This window comes from Chrysemys picta, chromosome 8, assembly GCF_011386835.1.
Source record: "Chrysemys picta bellii isolate R12L10 chromosome 8, ASM1138683v2, whole genome shotgun sequence".
Classification (NCBI taxonomy): domain Eukaryota; kingdom Metazoa; phylum Chordata; order Testudines; family Emydidae; genus Chrysemys; species Chrysemys picta.
Window position 1 is genome coordinate 14,628,861 of NC_088798.1, and position 21,696 is coordinate 14,650,556.

Below are 21,696 nucleotides of genomic sequence, written 5' to 3' on the forward strand. Positions count from 1 at the left end.
TCCCCTGCTCCCCCCTCCCTCTGTCTGCAGCCCTGTTTAACACACAAACCGACCCACGTGGAGCCAGAATGGTAAGAGGAGTGGGGGTGGGCAGTGAGGGAGCGGGGGAGTGTTGGATGGGTCCCCAGCCTCCACCTGCCACCCCCCCTCCGCACGTCCCCCCCCCCCCCTCCGTGGGTCCCCCCCCGTCCCTGTCTGCCTCTCCCTTGTCTGGGTGTACTGCCAGAGCCAGCAGCAACTGCTGTCTGCTGCCCCCGGGTCCTAGCGTCCCCCATCCACTAATGGGAAGACAGGCTGCCCTTACCCTGCCCTTCCACCCTAGCCCTGAGCCTCTCCAACACCCCAAACCCCCCAGCCCCAGCCCTCATCCCCACACACCCTAATCCTCTGCTCCATCCCTGAGCCCCCTCCTGCATCATGAACCCCTCATCCCCAGACCCACAGCCCTCACCCCTGCATCCCCAAACTCCCTCCCAATCCCCCTCCCCCCTTCCCACACACCCCCTCCTGCCCTCAAACTTCCTCCCAAAGCCTGCACCCCCCTCCCTTTGCACCGCCTCTCACCCCCAAACTCCATCCCAGAGCCTGCACCCCTCACCCCCTCCTGCACACCCACCCCCTGCCCCAGCCCGGAGCCTGCACCCAGCACCCAAACTCTATCCCAGAACCTGCACCCCTCCTGCACCCTAATCCCCAGCCCAGGACCTGCACCCCAGACCTCCTCCCCCCACCCAAACCCCCTCCCAGAGCCTTAGGCAGGTGGGGTGGGGGGTTCTGGGCACCACCAAAATTTCTACAACCCTGCCACCCATGCGAGTGGATAAGGGTCAGGGCAGTCAGGGGACAGGTAGGGTCCTGGGGGGGGGGGGGCAGTTAGGGTAGGGGGTTCTCAGCAGGGGGCAGTCAGAGGACAAGAAGCAGGGGGGGTTGGGGTTCTGAGGGGAGCAGTCAGGGGGTGGGAAGTGGGAGGGAGTGGATGGGGCGGGGCGGGGCTAGGGCGGGGCTTCCCCCCCCCCCTAGTGTCCTCTTTTTTGTTTGTGGAAATATGGTAACCCTAAGTCAGGGGACAGGTAGGGGGTAGGCTCCTAGGGGGGCAGTCAGGGGACGAGGAGCAGGGAGGCTTAGATAGGGGGTGGAGTCCTGGGGGGCAGTTAGGGGCAGGGGTCCCAGGAGGGGGTAGTCAGGGGACAAGGAGCAGGGGGGGTTGGGGGTTCTGAGGGTGCAGTCAGGGGGTGGGAAGTAGGAGGGAGTGGATGGGGGCAGGGCAGGGGCGGGTCTAGGGTAGGGTGGGGGCGGGGCTCCCTGGGTGCACACCCTAATGAAATGTGCTGCACATTCCTATGGAGAGGTGTCAACAGGCCACTTCCCCTTGAATGGTCCCTTGAAATATGTGGTAACTACTTATACTGAACAATATGTTCCACCTTCTGTTCAGCTGTGGCACTCTGAGTATGTTTCCCAGAGCTGAAGATGAGCTGTGTAAGCGCGAAAGAAGTCAGTCCAGTAAAAAAGATATTACTGTACCTCACCCATCTCGTTGCTCTAATATCCTGGGACTGACACGGCTACAACGACACTGCATGAAACAGTGCCAGTTGTGCCTTTGAAAATCTCTGACCCCTTCTTCCCCGGTCATTATTATTAAAATGCACTGAATCCATTTCTCGCAGATGTCCTCGATGGTGCTCAAACAAAATCTTAAGCCCAAGAAAATAACTTTCTAATTTTCTACACAAGCCAATGCTAAATCAGAAACATCCTGGTTCATTAAGGAGCAAGTCAGAGGCATTCGCTCCAGAGCCCTAACGTGAAGTATCAACATTCAGGGGGAAGCACATAATTTGCACAGATGTAGTGGGCAACCAAATGACTAATTCATAAATGCGCAATTGATTTTGATGAATCAATCAATGCATTATGGAATTTAGCAGGGACTGCAGGCATTTTACAATCTGTTCTATAGAAAAGGGAAAAATGGAGAGCAAATAGAAGATAAGAATTGTTGCTGTTTTTCATCAAAAAGGTGGCTACACTCCTTCAGCAATGATACATTCCCCACATGTATACTTCACAAGGGCTGGATGCGACAAACTTTACTCTCAGGGGTAGTCTCAGGAAGTCAATAAGGCCACTTACTTTAGTATGTCATAAAGGCAGGATCTGCCCTTTCTGGTGCAAAGTAAAGGATTCTATATAAATAAAAATATCTACATATCAACAGTGAAGAAATTCTTAGAAAAAAATATGGTTGTTTTGTTAACACATTATCTTGATCATGTTATTAAATTCTAACTTAAGGTGGATCAAGGGAATTATCTAAAATAAAAATACAACTGTTTTCTCTTTTAATGAAGAAACATTCATTTTATAACAGGCCAGGGCAAAACTGATGCACAAGAGATGTCACCTCTTGGGGAAAAAAAATACAGGTGTGACAGTCTTTGTGTGACTTCCATATAATATTGTTACATATAAGTGGACAGGAAAATCAAATACTTCACTTATCTTATATTTCAATCACTTATTGTCTATCAAATATCATATTATGCATCTTTATTATGCTGTTATCATGAGCAATGTTGAAACAGCACATTGTTAAAGCTAATTCAAAATGCTTTCTCCACTGGCATATGCATACATTTCTTTGTACATTAGGATGGGGAAAGTTTATGGTGGGTGACTGACTCCAAGGCTGATTTAACATTTGCTATCAGACAGAAATGCACATTCACAAATACACTGAGACTAGTAAATTATACCTGTTTTCTATTCCCAAGGCCCCCTGTCTGTAAAGAAAACTATTTACATTTGCCATCAGATTGATACACAAACTAGTAGTAAACAAACCATGACTCTACATTGCATTTCCCAGAGTGCCTTCCATATGGGAAGTCATTAGTTTTGGCCTTTTGGGGACAGATTTATCAAAAGAGACATTTTACTCCAAGCCTAGTTTTACTATTAGACCTGCATGTAGATCTTCATGAACCAGCAAGATTTTTGACCAGCTGCAGGAATGCTTATCTCTACCGACTGTGAGCAAGATTTTATGCAGACTTGGCAATCACTGTCTCCTGTTGTGAAAAACAACACGGTCAAGAAAGAAAATTATTCTCTCGTCTATACGATAATAGTGATTTCCAACTAAGAAAGATGGTTTAACAAGTGTGGGCACATATTTCAAAAACTGCCCTTTGATATCCTCTCAGTTATTCAATAGGGAGATTTGAATGGAATCAAATGGAGCCATGGAGAAACTGCATGCAATAAAAATGTAATTATTTTCTTATTCCTAGGCTGCCTGCAGGTGACTGCAGTAATAAAAGCCCTATAAGGAACCTGACTGACATGCATGGAATAGACAGATTTCCAGCCAATTCTGATCCCTGGAAGGAGGTGCCTGTTTAGAAGTGATGACATTCTATGTTAGCTGAGACTTGGAGTTGAACAAAGAAAAAAATGAACACAAAAATTGCCTCTTTATATACTCCTTTTATTTATTTTCTAATAAAACTACCCAGTACTGGGATTAAGGATCCCTTTGGGCTCCAGAAGCATCCTAACACCCATATTGAATCAATCTAATCATGAACCTCAAAACTAAACATACCCCAAACTCTTTATTTGCGTAACTCATGCTTCTTAAAATACTCAGGGGTGCATTCTCCACTCAGCAGGGTGGAGAATGCACCCCTGAATTCCCATATCAATGAGCAGTAAGCACACAGACCAAAAGGAGAACCTCTCTTTCAACTGTTGATTTTAATGACTGGTTGTTTTTCACTCTGCACCCAGCAGAGAAGGGAATGTGGATGGTTTCTAATGCAGTGAAATGTCCATGGTTCTGCCTCAGGGGAGGAAAAGGCTGTGCAGAAGGATGCCTGGGGGACCCTGTAGTACATCACACTGGACTAACTCTGCCTTCAACAGCATAAGAATTTGGGTGAGCCGAAAGAGGGATAGAATTGCAGCCAGTGGGTTCAGAATTACAAACATACAGCAGCTATAAAAGCCAATACAGAAGATGGAAATGGGCCACAGAGGGGCTGGCTGGCTTTTCTGCACCCATAGAGTATTCTAGTTCCCCCTTCATCCCCACGTATGTTATAGGCAACCGAAAACAAGGATTTGGGAAGAAATGCACTCTCTATCTTAACTATAGCACTGCTTATCACAAATGTTATGTTAACTAGTGAACCATGGTGGGAAGAATCACCATATGGCACCCAAACCCTAACCCAAAATGAGATATCCAAAAAGTTTAAGCATAAATCTTACTGAACAAAGCAAATCTAACAACCCTGGTTATATCACCTGAAATCTGAGTTGTTAAAGTATTAGAATTCAGAATTTAAAAATCACATTTTGGAGAAACACCAGAGTAAATTAATTAATGTTAGATCATGCCTTGGACTGAACCTTGCACAGGGGAGTAAGATCCCCTCTTATAGCTCTGTGCCATCTACCCAGACCTTGGGTCCAGGCACATCACCCCACCAACAGGATGGAGGGGTGCCAGGGCCACATTTCCAGCTTCACTCAGCGGCCAACGCTTGTGAGTCCCTGTCCCTCCCCTCGTTCATTGTGCCCCTCGGTGCATGCGTGAAATTTAACGGCCTGGGATATACAAGAGGTCCTGCTAGATGATTGAATGGTCCCTTCTGACCTTAAATTCTATAAGTCCGTGGCTGTGTGCTGACGCAGGAGGACAAAGGAGTTAGTTAGAAACTGCAGTGCCATAGTCTAAGAACCAAGCCGCTGAGTGTGAAGATGAAAAAGGCATTCATTGGGAAAAGCATGAACAGAGGGCTCGAGCTTGATAAATCAAAGGGAGCTGTAAGAGCTGGACACCACTCAGGATCAGGTCCATAGATAGGAAAGACATATTGTATGTGTTGTAGTGAAGGAATGGCGTAGATTCTGAGCACTGGACTAAAGACAAATGGAGCTGTAATTTGATAGGCTGCTCTCTTTGTTAGCCTGCTGGTTATTCTATACCTACTTGGTTAGCTTGACCCCAGTTTGATGTTTAAGTCTCTGTCCCAAATGTCTTTGTAGAGCTTGGAGCAGCTAGGCAGGAATACAGAAATCAAACCAAAATAAAATCAGTCACCTCATTAAACAACAGCTTTTCATTATGCCATTATAAACAAGAGGGAAACACACCCTTTGGACTAACTATAGCCTATTTCTGCATGGCAGCACTTTAGCACAACTCAAGAGTTTAGGATAGCCTTAATTCACTTTGCTTTTCATCAGAAATCAATGCAAAGGACCTGATTCTGATCTGATAGGGTTACCATTCGTCCGGATTCCCCCGGACATGTCCGGCTTTTTAAGCTAAAAATAGCGTCCGGGGGGAATTTGTAAATGTCCGGACTTCTCCCCCCATGCAGAGCACCCACGGCTAACAGTGCAGCTGGCCGGATGGTGCCACTTACATGGGGCTCCGACACTCAGCCAGAGAGCTCCTCCTCCTCTCCCCTGCAGCAGAAATCACTCCCTCCCTCCCTCCCTCCCTGCATCGCCGATCGGCTCCAGCAGTCTGGAGCTCCTCCCCCACTGCTGCCCAGCGTCCGACGAGCGGCTCATGCAGTTCCTGAGCAAGTTCACCGAGACATTAGGCGAAGAAAGGCCAACAACAAGGGGGCCAGGGGGTCAGAGAAGGGGCAGGAAGGTTTTGGAGGGGGCAGTCAAGAGATGGGGGGGTCGGGAGTTCGGGGGGGGCTTTCTGGGTGGGGGTGTGGATAAGGTTTTGGGCAGTCAGGGTACAGGTAGGGGGTAGGGTCCTGGGGGACATTTGGGGGGGTCTTAGGAGGGGGCAGTTAGGGGACAAGGAACAGGGAGTCTTAGGTAGGGGGTGGGGTTCTGGAGGACAGTTAGGAGCAGGGGTCCCAGGAGGGGGAAGTCAGGGGACAAGGAGCGGGGGGGGTGTTTGGGAGTTCTGGGGGGGCTGTCAGGGGGCAGGGGTGGGGAGAGGGATCGGAGCAGTCAGGGGATAGGGAGCAGAGGGGTTTAGATGGGTTGGGAGTTTTGGGGGGGGCTGTCAGGGGGTGGAGAGTGGTTGGATGGGGCGTGGGAGTCCCAGGGGTCTGTCTGGGGGTGGGGGTGTGGATAAGGGTTGGGGTAGTCAGGGTACAGGTAGGGGGTAGAGTCCTAGGGGGCCAGTTAGGATGGGGGGAGGGTCTCAGGAGGGGGCAGTCAGGGGACAAGAGGCAGGGAGGCTTAGGTAGGGGGTGGAGTCCTGGGGGGGCAGTTAGGGGCAGGGGTCCCAGGAGGGGGCAATCAGGGGACAAGGAGTGGGGGGAGGGTTGGGGGTTCTGAGGGAGGGGCAGGGGCAGGGCTAGGGCAGGATGGGGCAGGGCTAGGACAGGACAGGGGCGGGGCTCCTCCCGTCCTCTTTTTTGCTTGCTGGATTATGGTAACCCTAGATCTGACTTATACCAGGATAAAGCAGGTGTAGGTCCACTGAAGTTAATTGACTTACTCTGAAGTTCCAGCTTGGCTGGGACGGTGTAAGGTTTTAAAATGGAGGTCTCGGCTATTGCTGCAAGACTTTGGGGCAGATTTGCTGCTCATTATCTGCAGCCCTGACCCATCTAGGAAAAGAACTAGAAGCTCAAGTTGCTCTGCTCCGTGGCTCCTCACTCTCTCCAGGAAAACAGTCAATAAGGCAGATCCATCTTTGGAGCCACTAGCTGTTTTCATGGAACTTCTTTTCCTGGAGGGGAAGGAGCTCAATAGCCCAGGCCAGTCTAGATCAGTCTAGACACGCCATCAGTTCCACCAGCCACAGGCACCTGCTTCTCTGCACGGGAAAGAGTTTGACTCCTCCATTCCTTGGCCCACTGAAGTCAATGGAAAGACTCCATTAATTTCAGAGGGCTTTGGCTCAGCTCCAGAGAGCGTGGCTCCTCTCCCAGCAACCACCAGGTCCAGGCCAGAATCAACGAGTTCCCCACTCCCACCTACCCCCAAACCGCTCCCCAGGGACTCTCTCTGCTGCTTCTCCCTGAGTAACTGCATGCACACACCCCAGAGCCTTGGCTTCTTTGAGGAACTGTCCCAGTTTTATTTTTAAATATTAGCTACTATATGAGAAATTTCTATATTAGACCACGTCTTGACAGATAAAGAAGAACTGATCACAGAACTAAAAATTAACAGTAGTTTATGTACAAAGGATCATGACTTGATCACATTTATAATGTGCAAACAGAATAAAGTCCACACTGGTAATGATAATAGATATACTTAGTGCCTTAAAAGGACCAATGTCACAAAGTTGCAAACAATTGGCTAAATCATCTGAGAGGAAGAATTTAATCAGAAAAATGTGAATGATAATTGGGAATTGTTTAAGAACACTTTACTAGATGCCCACTAATCCACAATCCCACAATTGAGGAAGAAGCCTGTACTGTTTAAAAAAAAAAAAAAGCTAGTTTAGAGAAGTGAAGGCAGCTATAAAAAATAATATATAACAAATGGAAGAAATGGGACGTTGATAGTAATGAATATAAATCAGAAGTTAGGAATTGGAGAAAATTGATAAGGGAAACAAATGAACACAAGTAGAAATCTATAGTCAGCAGAATTAAGGACAATAAGGAATTTTTTAAAGTATATTAGGCGCAAAAAGAATCCCAACAATGGTACTGGTCCATTACTATCTGGAAATGATCTAATTATCAATAATAATGAAGAACAGGCAAAAGTGCTCAATAAATATTTCTTTTCTATATTTGGGAAAAATACCAGATTATGTAATCATATCATTCAATGGTAACACTCTTTACATTCCAATAGTATCTCAGGAGGATGTTAAACAGCCGCTACTAAAGTTAGATTTTTTAAATCAGCAGGACCAGATAACTTGCATCAAGAGTTTTAAAAGAGCTGGCTGAAGAGCTCACTGGACCATTAATATTGATTTTCAATAAGGTTTTGAACACTAGGGAAGTTCCAGAAGACTGGAAGAAAGTTAATGTGGTGCCACTTTTTAAAAAAGGGTTAACTGGATGCCTGTCAGTCTGACATTGATGCCTGGAAAGATAATGGAGAGGCTGATACAAGACTTGATTAATAAAGACTTAAAGGACAGTAAAATAATTAATGCCAATCAAACTGGGTTTATGGAAAATAGATCCTGTCAAAAGTAACCTGATATCTTTTTTGATTTTAAGTGTGGTTGATAAAGGTAATACTTCTGGAAAGCATTTGTCTTAGTACCACACAACATTATTGTAAATGTACGTATGTAAAATGAACATGGCACACATTAAATGAATTAAAAACTAGCTAATGGATAGGTCTCAAAGTGTAACTAGAAATCGCAAATTATCATCGAGTGGGTGTGTTACTACTGGGGTCCCACAGGGATCAGTTCTTGACCCCATGCTATTTAATATTTTTATTAATGACTTGGAAGAAAACATAAAATCATCACTGATAATGTCTGTGGATGACACAAAAACGGGGGAAGTGATGGATAAAGAGGAGGGCAGGTCGCTGATACAGAGCGACAAGCAAGCAAACAATATGCATTTTAATACAGCTAAATGTAAATGTGTGCATAGGAACAAAGAATGTAGGCCATACCTGCAGGATGGGGACTATGTCCTGGGAATCATTGACTTTGAAAAACATTAGGGGGTTGTGACAGATAATCAGCTGAACATCAGGTCCCAGTGTAATGCTGTGGCCAAAAACGCTAAGGCAATCTTTGGATGCATAAATGGGGGAACCTGGAGTAAGAGTAGAGAGGTTATTTTACCCCTGTATTTGGCACTGGTATGATCCCTACTGGAATATCGTGTAAAGTTTTGGTGTCCACAGTTGAAGAACGATGTTGATAAATTGGAGAGGGTTCAGAGAAGAGCCATGAGAACAATTAAAGGGTTAGAAAATGTGCCTTTTAGTGCTAGAATCAAGGAGCTCAATCTATTTATCGTAACAAAGAGAAGGTTACAGGATGACTTAATCACAGTTTATAAGTACCTACAAGGGGAACAAATACTTAGTAAGGGGCTCTTCAATCTAGCAGACAAAGGTCTAACACAATCCAAAGGCTGGAAGTTGAAGCTAGACTAATTCAGATTGGAAATAAGGTGTATATTTTTGATGGTGAGAGTAATTAGCCATTGGATCAATTTACCGAGGGTTGTGGTAGATTCTCCATCACTGGCAATTTTTAAATTAAGATTCAATATTTTTCTAAGACATTTGCTCTAGGAGTTACACCTCTACCCCGATATAACGCTGTCCTTGGGAGCAAAAATAATCTTACTGTGTTATACGTGAAACCGCATTATATTGAACTTGCTTTGATCTGCCAGAGTGTGCAGCCCCGCCCCCCCCCAGAGCGCTGCTTTACCGCATTATATCCAAATTCATGTTATATCGGGCCACGTTATATCGGGGTAGAGGTGTATTTTGGGGAAGTTCTACAGCCTGTGTTATACAGGCAGTACAATGAGGTGATCACAGTGGTTCCTTCTGGCTTTGGAGTCAATGAATCTATGCAGTATTAAAACACCAGTTTGTGATTAGAAACAGGCCCAAAGTCAGTGACTGACAGAAGAAGGAAAAGCAGTCATGATTTTGAAGTTAATGAATTGGTTTTGGTAACCATGTTCTAATAAAAGACATTCAGTTCAGTCAATCTGTCGCAATCCTGAGTTTGTCATTTTACTACTGTCATGTTATTTGATACTATAAAGCAGACGGGAACAAGTTGCATGAACTAAAATAAGTGCAAGTGTAAAGAGTAAATTAGCTCACAAATTTGTGTATCAGGTTATTAAGTGAAAGACAAAATTATGTCAAGGTTGAAGGAATTAGAATTTGAATTTGAATTTTAACCAGAACAGCATATTTGCAGCTGGTTTCCTGATGAATATTTTATTTTTAATAACCTTCCAATCACATTCACTCAAAAGTCTTTCGAAGGACGGATCAGTAAGCAGATCTGAAATAAAAACAGTGTTCTGGAAAATGAAAAACAAAAAAAAACCCATGAGCGCTCAAACTCCCTCGTGAATAACAGGCAAAAGGAACAAAGAAAACTTAGTATAAAAAGAGAAGAAGTAGGATGACTAAATAAGAGAGACTTATTTGATAGGTACAAATTGTGTATCTTCTCTTCATAATTCTGGCTGCTTAGAAATGTCATGCCATATGCAGATTTTCCTGACTGCACATCCCTTACTGAATGCATAGGCATTCAGCCTTAATACCAAACTCAAACTGAAACCTTACAAGTGGTTCTTCAAAGTCAACCTAAACCAGAGGACTGGCTACAGAATATTAGGTGTATCGGTGTGATTTTGACAAAACCGGTAGATTGAGAGCAGTATGTGGTGCAATGCTCTGGTATATTCAGGAACTCCCTCTTCTATTTTACAAAGGGTAATGTCCATTTTCACCTTCAAAAAGGGTAGGTAATTATAAATACATTCCTTTTACTCATGATATTTTAAGCTACTAATTGTTGCCCATGGGAGAGAGTTTAATTATTTCTGATGAATAGCCATGGCACGGAATCAGGAGAACATGACAGGAAGAGTGCAGAAACTGTGTTCTAGTGCTTAATTGTGTGGCTAGCTTGCCTTTTCATCCTGAAAAACCCAGCATTGATTTTTTCCCCTCCCAAACGATTTCACAAGATAGTCAGTTTAGCAATACAAAGTGCATCCAATTCAAAAAGCATCACAACCCCTTTGGCCAGGGCACCTACGATTTCCTATCACAAATAAGCAAATCAAAATGTAGATTGCTGTGTAACTCAGCAGCAGGATAGCTCGGGCTTGTCAGTTTGACACTGGTTTGAACAGACGAGGGCATTCAGTGACAGCTGCCTCTCAACCCTCATGCAGAACACACTCACAGCTGAAAGGCAAATGGAATAGACAATGCAATTCAAAACATCAAGGCTTTATGACCTTTAGTAAGTAGAAATGCTAGTATATACTGATACATCTAGAAACAGGAATTGCCTTACCACATCAGGCCAGCAATCCATCTAGTTCAGCAGTCTGTCTGTGGCAGCAGTCAGGAACAAGGGCTTCCGAGGAAGTGCAAAGTTGACACTTATGGAATATCTTGTTCATAAGTTTCTTCCTAGTCCCCATCTATTCGGGTTTGCCTTATGACCTGCAGCATCAGGGTTTATAATCCTAATTTTTTTAAAATTCCATTTAATTTAGCTTTGGATGTTCTTAATACCCATATACATTTCTAACACTGAATTTAATTGGTAATATGCATTTACAAAAGCCAATATTAAATTTAAATGATCATTTTACCACCTATTTGTCCAAAGTATTTTGCTGTTAGTATCGATTGCTCCAGTAACCGAACTGCAATGTTCCACATGCGACAAAAGATCTCCGATGAATTACCTACACCAGGGGTAGGCAACCTATGGCATGTGTGCCGAAGGCGGCACGCGAGCTGATTTTCAGTGGCACTCACACTGCCTGGGTCCTGGCCACCAGTCCGGGGAGGTCTGCATTTTAATTTCATTTTAAATGAAGCTTCTTAAAACACTTTAAAAACCTCATTTACTTTACATACAACAATAGTTTAGTTATATGTTATAGACTTATAGAAAAAGGCCTTCTAAAAACATTAAAACGTATTACAGGCAGGCGAAACCTTAAATTAGAGTGAATAAATGAAGACTTGGCACCCCACTTCTGAAAGGTTGCCGACCCCTGACCTAGACTCACTGTACAATCTATCTATGAGCAAAATTATGATGGAATCTGTAGGGGATGATGATGCTGCAGTCAGACCTCCTCCCCCATGGGAGGTTTGTGTGTATATAAATTGCAGGACTGGGCTTGCGTATGTGGATGTATACCTGATACCAGACTCTGAGAAGTTAACATAGTAGCAGATTTTCTTTCGAAGAAATCAAATAAGAAACAGAAGAAATACACCTCAGTACTCACATGTGTATTAGTTTCATAATCATGCTCTAGAAAATTGTACGTTTCACAAACGTTTCTTACATTCTCCCATAGCAACCGTAAAAATAAAGCAAAGAAAGCAAATGCCATATATTCTTACATGACTTTGCATCATCATCATCCTACAACCAATTACTCCTCAGAAATGTTTTTATGATTTTTTTTTCCATTTTGAGAATGATTGTTCCTGAATTATGTCAAAAGGATGAAAATGGGAGAATTGTGATGGTAGAAATAATGTGGAGCAACAGAATTTGTTTAGTCAATCTAGGGGAGAGAGATAGCTCAGAGGTTTGAGCGTTGGCCTGCTAAACCCAGGGTTGAGAGTTCAATCCTTGAGGGGGCCATTTAGGGATCTGGGGCAAAAATCTGTCTGGGGATTGGTCCTGCTTTGAGCAGGGGGTTGGACTAGATGACCTCCTGAGGTCCCTTCCAACCCTGATATTCTATGATTCTTAAAATCCTAAGAAAATGTGTGTCTGCTATGGTAATATATGGTATTTTATCAGAAAATATTGCAACATTACTAAGGGCCCAATCCTGAAAGTACTCTGGGGAAGTCCGGAGCCCAGCTGGGTGTCAGGGGCCAGGCTCGGAGCAGATGTGCAGGGATTCAGTTCCTCCCCTCCCGCTAGAGTTGCCAGGGGTCTGGTTTTTGACCAGAACACCCGGTCAAAAAGAGACCCTGGCAATTCCAATCAGCACTGCTGACCGGGCCATTAAAAGTTCAGTTGGCAGTATAATGGAGGCCCGGGGCTAAGGCAGGCTCCCTGCCTGCTGTAGCTCTGAGCCTCCCGGTCCCTGCAGCCCCTACACGCATGGGCGGCCAGGGAGGATCTATGTGCTGCCCCCACCCTAAGGGCTGGCTCTGCAGCTCCCATTGGCCAGAAACCACAATGAATGCGAGCTGTGGGGGTGGCGCCTGCAGACATGAGGTCAGCGCATGGAACCTCCCTGGCCACCCATGAGTCTAGGGGCTGCAGGGACTTGGCGGCCGCTTCCTGGGAGCCACAGTAAACGTCGCCAGGACCCGGCCCCCCGAACCATCTCCCACACTCCAACCCCCTGCCCCAGCCCAGTGTCCCCTCCTGTACCCAAACTCCCACCCAGAGCCCACACACCCCTAACACCCTGCCCCAGACCCCTCCTGTACCCCAAACCCCTCATCCCCAGCCCCACTGCAGAGCCCAGCCAGAGCCCTCACCATCCCTCCCGCACCCCAACCCCCTGCCCCAGCCCGGTGAAAGTGAGTTAGGTGTCAGAAAGCGAGCAGCAGAGGGATGGGGGATGGAGCAAGTGGGGATGGGGCCTTGGAGAAGGGGCAGGAATGTTCAGTTTTGTGTGATTAGAAAGTTGGCAACCCTATCTTCCCTACATACACACAGCCTGAAACATAACCACTGAAGAGCAGCACTTTGTGGAAGTTACTCCAGTCCGGTTGCTAAAGTAGCCTCTACAGGCCCTTACATGTCTACCTGCAGAGGTACACAGCAGCAGAGCCTCCTGTCCTATGCGCAACTCCTCCAGCCCACTTCTAAGGGGCACTCCATAGCCATGGAGGACACGGATGGAGGTAGGACAAGAAGTAATTTGCTTAATCTGTAGCAAGGGCAACTTAGGTTAGATATTAGGGAAAACTTTCTAACTATAAGATAGTTAAACACTGGAACAGGCTTCTAAGAGAGGTGGTGGAATCCCCGACATAGGAGATTTTTAAGAACAGGTTAGATTTAGATAAATACCTGTCAAGGATGGTCTAGGTATACTTGGACCTGCCTCAGTGCAGAGTGCTGGTCTAGATGACCTCGTGAGGTCCCTTCAAGTCCTCATTTCTATTATTCTATAAACAAATAATAAACAATGATCAAAAGGATATTCTTTAAAAATATGCTTTGATGGGAGTTCCATGCATGGTCTGTTTCAGGATTAGATCAAAAACTGTATTTGGATTCATGCTTACATAATGTATACATTAGTTAGTACCTCAAAGGCAGTGCTGTAACAAGGGCGAGGTGAGTGAAGCACTTGCCTCCGGCACACAAAGCGGGGAGGGGGGTGGGGAGGGGCACATAAAGCGGTGGAGAAAAAAAAAGCTGCTGGCACAGAGATATTTATAACCCAGGTAATCTCCCCCCCGGCCCCACCTGCGGCCCCCCCCGCGCCTCCAACTGTCCCCACGACCCTGACTTGCTTCCCCCCCCCCCGCCTTCCTGGGGCCCCCCATGCTGCCACCCTGAAGCAACTGCTGCCGCAGGGTCCTAGTGCCCCCCCACCTCCACTTCCAGGGCAGACTGCCTCTGAGCCTGCCCTTCCCCCTCAGACCCTTCCCTTTTCTGGCAAGACCCTCCAGCAGCACAGGGCACACCTCCTCCCCCCTCCCCCGCCCACAGTCACCGCTCCTGCGCCATGCTGGGCAAGGAGGCAGCCCCATCCCTCACCTCCAGTGAGGCTACGGTCAGGGGCAACAGCAGGGGAGGAGGCGCACACAGCGCCCCCCCGGCAGCCACCACAGGGGAGGCAAGGGAGATTCCTGGACCTGAGAGGGGCCCTAGGAGCACATGCAGTGACAGTGTGCTGCTGGGGGGGGGGCAAGAAAGGAGGGCTCCTCCCCCAGAACTTGCTGCTGCCGGCAGGGAAAGGGCTGGGGGGAGTCCTCCTCTCTGGCCCCCTGTCCCGGAGCAGCCTGCCTGCACCCCAAACTTATCCCCAGCCCTGCCCCACCCCAGAGCCCACACCCCCAGTCAGAGCTTTCACCCATTCCCACCGCACCCTCTGTCCGAGCCCTGAGCCCCTCCAGCACCCCAAACACCTTATCCCCAGTCCCAGCCAGAGGCCTCATCCCTCCACACCCTGACCCTCTGCCTGAGTCCTGAGCCCCTCTAGCACCCCAAACCACCCATTCCCAGCCCCAGCCAGAGCCCTCACCCCTACTCTCGCCCTGAGCCTCTCCCACACTCCAAACCCCTCATCTGCAGCCACAACCCACTGCCCTCACCCCTGCACCCCATCCCTCTGTACCCCTCCCATCCCCAAACTCCCTCCCAGAGCCTGCACCCCAATCTCCTGCCCCAGCCTAGGGCCTGCACCCCAGACCTCCTCCCTCACCCAAACTCCCTCCCAGAGCCTTGGGCAGGAGGGGGGTCAGAGTTTGGGCGGGGGCGGTGTTGTATCAACCAGGCAAGGTATTAAACTTCAACAGAACTTTATTTACAGTGGAAATCTCTTTACCAATCTGGAGCACACTCTGTAACTCTCCCAGCCTCCTCAACTCCTCCTCCCTCCTTCCTGTTTTCTGTCCTTTCAGACTCCCAACAGCCAGTGCTCCCAGTTCTAATAATCACATGCAGCATCTAAACACCACAGGCGGGTTCTGGGCACCACCAAAACTTCTACAAACCTGCCACCCCTGATCCCGCCCTGTAAACCTGAACTCCCAGCATTCTCAGGACACATGCTGATCCCTAGTGGCCACTGCTGATATCCAGCACCTCCCTCATCTCTTAACCTGTGAGTCCCTCTCTGGATTGGAACCAAAGACCATCTTGGAAGCAACATTACCAGCCCAAGCAGTCAAAAGCCATGAGTTAGACCCCCCAAAATCACAGGCTCTACCACCGCTGCTTCATTCATTCTTCAGCGGCAATTCGGTGGCAGGCCCTTCCCTCCGAGAGGCACTGAGGGACCCGGCGCCGAATTGCTGCTGAAGAGCCAGCAGCCGGGGGATGGCACAATTTTATATTCTTGCCTCGGGCGCAAAAATACCTAGTTACGGCTCTGCTCAAAGATACTGCAGCATAAGAAGCATGTGATGGGGCAATAGCGAAGGTAACATTGTCTAGCAAACAGCATAACATAACATACAAACATACTGGAACTAATCTGTAAGCCATCTAAAGGATAAAAATCAGAACCTCCTGCTCCAATAGTACAAGTAATCTTTCAGATGAGTTAAAGGAGAATCTTCATATGCCCTATACTGCTAACAGCCAATGACACTTAGTTGCAAAGTTCTGATTCCACCTACACATCAACCAGTTGATTACAACACAAATTACAGTTTGCTCTAAAGGTTCAATAACCTACAACCTCTGCCTTCAAACTGCCTCCTACACACCTCAAAATGTTAATAATAAACATAATTATAGCCTAATCTGTAGTGAAATTCCATAGTGTCTCGGCATCACCCCATACCTTTTTACTATTAAACTTTAATTGAGAAACCATTGCACAGGGAAACAGTGCTCCTTCCTCGTAGGTAGCACAACTCGCATAAATGCCAATGGAGAACCAGATGTAGAAAAGAGAGGAGGAGATGAAGTTTAAGTCTCCTTTGTAAACTCAGTTCTGCAATGAATATTGGTGGTCAGCTCAAGGGAGGGAAATCCAGGCTGACATAGGAAATGTGCTGAACTCAGGCTGATCAAGTCATGCTAAAATAGTATTCACAAACCTTCATTTGAATTCCAAATACACCTCTACCCTGATATAACGCTGTCCTCGGGAGCCAAAAAATCTTACCGCGTTATAGGTGAAACCGTGTTATATCGAACTTGCTTTGATCCGCCGGAGTGCGCAGCCCCCCCCCCCCGCCCCCCCCACAGCCCCGGAAAGCTGCTTTACCGCGTTATATCCGAATTCGTGTTATATAGGGTCACGTTATATCTGGGTAGAGGTATAGCTGGTGAAATAGAATGTGCTGCTATGCCAGGCACATTTTACCTCACGTAACAGTTTGGGAATGAGTATCCTTTATAGGAATTCCCACATTTCTGCACAGGCAAGTATACTGATGCTCAAACAAGAGTCGTGCTTGTATGATAATCATCAATCCTAAAATACTATTCGTTACTCTTCTTTTAGTTTTACATTCTTTGGAGCACGGACTGCATCTTCCACTGGATTTGGGCATTCTCAAAATGTAAATCGTTCATAATAATGGTAAGTTCTAAAAGTTCCTGTCCTCTCATCAGGGAGTAAAAAGCACTTCTCTGGCACGTAAGCAACCAGTTACATACAAAGTGGACAGTTCAAAAACATCCTATCGGCCGAAATTTGTTTGCGTGAACTATTTGCCAGATACATGCAAACAATTAATGCAGTCACAAAAATCGAGATTAGTTCACAAAATTCACCAACAGAAAAAAAAAAGGGGGGGGGGGCTCAATTCATCAGATGATTTATTTTTAATGACCAATATGACCAGCTCTAAATTAGAGAAATTCTCCAAGAATAACCTTATCCCCTTCCAGGGAAAATCTGGGTTGGAATTTATCAATATTTGCCACCATGATTCCTCAGTTTAGGTGGTATGTTATTTCTTGGTTTGTTCATATTCTTGTCAGAGAATATACCTGAAGCACCAGCTCTTTGTGCTACTCTACAGACCATTCCTATTGCCCCGATACTTGGTTAAACATTTTGCAACCCTCTGATGAAAGGGGCTGTGGCAGTACAAAGTATATGGAGTGTTAATTATTGTTTCTTGGCTCTAGGAAACCAGTGCATTCATTAGCATGAGCCCCCTCAGTAGAGAACAAGAGGATCTTGATTCTGTTCTCTCTCTCCAACCATCTGTAACTAAAAATAATTGCTTCGAGTTCTTTGAAGTTCAATCTGCACCAACAATCACTCTGACCTATTATTTCATTTTATCCTTATCCTTCTCTCCCACACACACACACAAAAAACCTTTGTCAAACCTTTGCTATCATAAGCCTTACTTAATAAGGAACCTGTTTCACTAAAATCCTTCCAATCCATAAAAAGGGGGTTTGCATTGCAACCCAATAAAAAAATATATATATATATTGTCATGCTGCTTTTGATCACTTCCCCCCCCCATTTCATTCTCCATATTCCAAAATCCTTCAGATGTTCTGTTACAATGCTTGTCAGTTCAGAGACAACCAAAGACAGTGCAGATCACATATGAATAAGCTTTCTGTGAAAAATTCAGTCAGGAGAGCTGGAAACCTGCATGTGCAAAGCCTCAAGCTTTGCTCTTCCTCCTCCTCCTCCTCTTCATTTCTTTGTCGTTAATCAATTATCTGGATTATTCATCTCCTGGTTTATGTTTTGTTTAGTTTTTACAGCATAGCAAATCCAGCTCAAACTATCAATTTTCATTGTTTCAGAGGAATAGGGAATTTAGAGAAGGAAAAAGACCATTCCCCCACCAATGCAAGATTTCTCCGTGATGTGGCTCACACTGTCCTCTTCCCTGGCATGATGCTGCCCACATGCAATCCAAAGTTGAATTTACTTTTCTCATTGGCATATCTCATTACAAACACATGTCTGATTTCCTTCCTTCTATCACACTTAAGGGCTTGTCTACACGACAGAGTTAGGTTGGCTTAACTATACCACTAAGGGCTGTGAAAAATGTTACACCCAGCGCAATATAATTAAACCAACCTAACCCCCCAGTGTAGACACTGCTATGTTAATGGAAGAATTCTTCCGTTGACCTAGCTACCTTCTCTCGGAAATGTGGATTTACTATAGTGATGGAAGAACCCCTTCCGTCGCTGTAGTGTCTACACTACAGCCGTGCAGCTGCAGTACTGTAACTGTACTGCTGTAGCATTTCTAGTGTAGACATACCCACAGCTTGCATACTTCCAAACTGAATCTCATTTTGTTTTTTTGCCCAAGTTTCTTATAAATTTCAAATTTTTGCTAGTAGGGAGGAGCTCTGTTGGATGGGTTGTGGGGAAAGGGGTGCATAGGTGCACAGGTGGTGGTTGGGGCCAGGAATTAGAAAATTTGGGGAGGAAATTATTAAAGAGATTCATCTTATGCCAGCTTTCTAAAGAGTCCCTGCTCTGCTTACTGTAGAGATATGTTTGTATAAGATTATAATTTAGAGATGCTCCCTCATAAGGTAGAGTATTATGAGCATAGGAATTTGGAGATGGGCCCTGGAGACAAAGGATCTACATTTTAAATAGAACAACAAATTATGTTATTTTTTTTATTGTTAGTAGCAAGACTTTGTATTGCACTTTATTGGAAAAATGTGACTTCTCTTGTGGGATTGTGGTATAGTAAAATATGGATTGTCCTTGTACTGGAAAATTTTTACACCAAGTATGTACACAAGAGAAGCACAAAAAAGAGGATGGGTATTTAGAAATTTGGTCACTCTTTTTAGCGTATTCAGAAGAGGCTCCCCAACCAGCAAGCCAGACTCTTTAGCCAGATTCTTTGAGTGATAACCTGTACCTGAACAAGTAATGTACAATGTAGAATGTTAATGTTTTATTGCAAGGCCTGTTCTACACTAGAATTTTATCTCAGTATAATTATGTCTTTGAGGGGTATGAAAAATCCACATCCCTGAGAGGTGTAACTATACCAACCTAATCCCCAGTGTAGACAGTGCTAGGCTGATGGAAGAATTCTGTTGACCTAGCTACTGCCTCTCAGGGAGGCAGATTACCTATGCCTACAGGAGAATCGCTCCTGTCGGCGTAGGTAATGTCTACACTGAAAGGCTACAGCAGCACCTCGGTAGAGTTTAAAGTACAGACAAGCCCTACATTTATCTTAATAAAAAGTTTAAAATAGTATCTCTGATCTCTTTTTTGGAAGTCTTCTCAGTCTGAAGAGGTCATTAACTTGTATATTACTTCCTCTTCCAGCTGATTAATGAAGAGGTTAAATAAGACTGGCCCTAACACCTCTCCCTGTAAACCCCACCAGACACCTCTTCTCAATGCAATACTCTGCGAACCATCAGTCTGCTTTTGCATATAGTCTCTTAATCAGATCTTATATTGCTATCCTAGCTAAACAGATTTGTCAAGTTGATTTCGTGAAACAATATCAAATACGTTACAAAATATGTTATAATTTGTAGCAGAAGAGAATACAAGTGTGGGATTGTTTTTAAGAGAAATATTCTTAGCAGGATTTATTCTTCATAAACCCATGTTGCTTATTGAACTTAGTTCCATTAGCTTCTATAAATTCGGTGATTTAATCTCCTTTATTTTACTCATGATTGAAGTTATTTTTCAAAGGGGTAACTGCCAGGAACACTCTACTTTCCTTTTTTAAAAAATGGATAGGATATTTGCTTCTCTTCCATCTTCCAATAATTACACATTTTTTAATGGTTTTTCATGGGGGGGCGGGTATTTTTGTTTGGCTTTTGTGATACAGCAGCTTTGGTAAATAATTCCTTAAAATGAAGTTCACTTTTCTGCAGATGGCCAGCATAAGGTCTATGCATCATTTAGGATTGATCTAAACGAGGGGGGAAAAGTTGTATTTTTAAATCAAGTTAGCTTATTTAAGCTAGTTTAACTCAATTGAAACTACTACTTAACACTAATATAGACAAAGTCTAACATGTTTAGCTCTTCCCTTGGCTTTACCCTGATCAGTTTAGATGTGTGAAAGTACAATTGCTTTGTCTTGGCTGGAGTTTTAGAAGGTGTGAATTAGATCAAGCTAGCTAACTCGATCTAACATTACACCTTTAAATTCTAGTCTAGACAAGGCTCTTGTACAGGAGGCCCACTGCAAAGCTGTAAATTCAACCTCTTATGCCCTATGAATGCATATTATCCAGACTTGCTGATCTCCTATTGCTCTTTTTCCTGGCTACATGTATATTTTTTAAAGGATTTCAGTGTCTATGGGTTATCATTAAATTCACCTCCCTCCTCCATTTATTAACAAAGCTACTCTCCCTCTAGAACTTTTCTCCTGATATACTGTATTTCTAGAAAACCTTCTCACCCCCCTTTTTGATGACGTTAACTTCCCCTTGCTGCCCTTAGCTTACCTCTGTGACTGTATATTACAGTGTCATGACCATGTCTATTTCCAATACAACTGTTTTAACCTCAGGTGTCTGAACAGCCTCTCTTTAAGCCATACAGGCTGTTGACTGGTCCTTCCATTCATTGCCCCCTACTAGTTACATTTCTTCATTCTCCAAAATATAGCTTCTTTAAATCTAACACACTTGCTGTTGGTGCATTCTGTAAACCCACTCCTTCCTAGGCTGAATTCATGCAGCTTTTATCTCTAGTTTTCATTTCCTTCTTTTTCCGTGGTTGAGCAAGCCACATCTTGTACAATTTCTCCAGCTGTATCTACAAAGGCACTGAACTTGATACAGATATGGCATATTCTGTCATAGCTATTAACCCATTATCTTGTAAGTGGCTTCTCTATCACTTGCTTCAGGGATCCATCTCATCAATTCACTGAGCTTTTGTCTCCCCACTCCACCCCTTTTTAGGCTGATAAATGGGATGCAATATATAATATGTTTAATAATTACTTACACAATGTTGGAAAACCCACTGTGCTTAGCAAACAAGTTAATTGATCCTATAGTGGAATCAAATGTAAATATAAACACACAAGAACTGAATGTGAGTATGAAGATTTTAAAACGCTGGGATGAGAACCCTGGTAACTACAGCAATAGTCATCTAAGGCATGTGATTCTTACTAGTTGTTTCCCTGGACAGGCTGTACAATACTAACTTTTTATTTTTTTTTCTGATAGCTGCTCTAATTTGGATAAAAACCTTCAGTTTTGGACCTTCTCTGGTGTACAGTGAAGAGAAGCAATAAAGGAAAGACCTTGAAATGAAAGGATGGCTATCTACATCACAACAGCTAACCTCTAGCACATACTTTGGGGATAGGGAAGTTACAGCCAGTTTACGTTACTGTAGGATTTTCACTTAAAAAC

At 44.9% G+C, this 21,696-nt stretch overlaps 1 protein-coding gene across 6 annotated transcripts in view; it reads right to left on the reverse strand.

Moving 5' to 3' along the window:
- The window catches only part of DAB1 (DAB adaptor protein 1), a 709,559-nt gene that overhangs the window by 496,116 nt on the left and 191,747 nt on the right, over positions 1-21,696 (reverse strand). The window contains exon 1 of one of the 6 annotated variants that reach the window (XM_065553880.1): positions 13,718-13,733. The exons of the other annotated variants lie outside the window; for them this stretch is intronic. The gene's annotated coding sequence lies outside the window, so the exon portion shown is untranslated. Of the gene's footprint in view, positions 1-13,717; positions 13,734-21,696 lie in introns of those variants that run through there. 6 annotated transcript variants of the gene reach the window in all.